This window comes from Halyomorpha halys, unplaced genomic scaffold, assembly GCF_000696795.3.
Source record: "Halyomorpha halys isolate HHAL.00 unplaced genomic scaffold, Hhal_1.1 Scaffold389.1, whole genome shotgun sequence".
NCBI classification, from domain to species: domain Eukaryota; kingdom Metazoa; phylum Arthropoda; class Insecta; order Hemiptera; family Pentatomidae; genus Halyomorpha; species Halyomorpha halys.
Genome location: NW_027109532.1, coordinates 238,361 through 238,883, shown reverse-complemented (window position 1 = coordinate 238,883; position 523 = coordinate 238,361).

The window sequence follows — 523 nt, the reverse complement described above, 5'->3', positions numbered from 1 at the left end:
ACACACACATATATACATATATTTGAGCAATAGCTTATTATGATCAAAACAAATTATAACATTTTAACAAGTCTATTTTAAGAATTAAATAATAAAATCAATCAGAAAAAGTTTAATGAATAAATAAATGTAGTTATTGTTATGAGTCAAAATATATTAATATTGCATTTATATTTGGACTTCAATTCACCCCTAGATATACTTAGCTCTTTTATAATTATCTTACAGTTTAATCTTATTATAGTTAATGTTTTGTTATATGCAAGATAAACATTTGTAAGTACATTAACCACATGAAATAAAATTAGTTGAGAAATCTAATATTCTATATAATGTTTATTGATGTTGTTTTATTAGTTTTCAATTTTTAAACAGAATCCTGAGATTTCCATAAGAAATCCAGAAAACATACATGCTTTTATAAAAAAAACATATTTAAACAATAAAAAATGAATATTATAAGTATTAACATCATTGAATTATTAATAATAATTATACATACACATATAGGTATATTTTTATT